Raw genomic sequence first — 582 nt, 5'->3', positions numbered from 1 at the left:
TAGCGACCGAGCTCTTCCGAAACGTCGATACGACATTAGTCCATGCATTCTCGTCTACCCTTCGATGCTATCTCCCAAAGACCGTAGCGAACCCATTTCACGATCCCCACCATTCTAATTTATCGATCAAACTTTACCGTAAAAACCGCGGAAAGTTCGTTCCTTATCGAAAGAAGCCGTAATAAACGCTTCGAGTCAGAAGACGGCCCAAAGGGACCTAAGACATGACTCGAGGCCCAACTTACGAATTCCTAACCAACAGCCCGTAAGCCGCATGACGGTTTACGCTTGGTTCACAAGGAAAAATAAAAGTCAAGTTTCCGCGGATAAATACGAAATTTTGAAGATAATTACGAAGATCGGAAAAAATGGGATATCTCCATTTTTATGCTATGGCGGCTTAAGGGCAGAAGAGGAAATGTGTAAACCGACCTTGGAGTCAGTATATAAGGGGTCCTAGGCGAGAGGCATGAAGGAGGACTTTTTCAGAGCAAACTTAGCACTTAGAGCAATTAAGCAACTTTCCGTTTTTGTTATTTCGAGCTGTGACTCAACTAGGTTTTGCAGTCTTAGGTAGATCGG

The sequence above is a fragment of the Brassica oleracea genome, chromosome C9 (genome assembly GCF_000695525.1).
Source record: "Brassica oleracea var. oleracea cultivar TO1000 chromosome C9, BOL, whole genome shotgun sequence".
In the NCBI taxonomy this organism is placed as follows: Eukaryota; Viridiplantae; Streptophyta; class Magnoliopsida; order Brassicales; family Brassicaceae; genus Brassica; species Brassica oleracea.
This window is presented reverse-complemented; position numbering follows the sequence as displayed.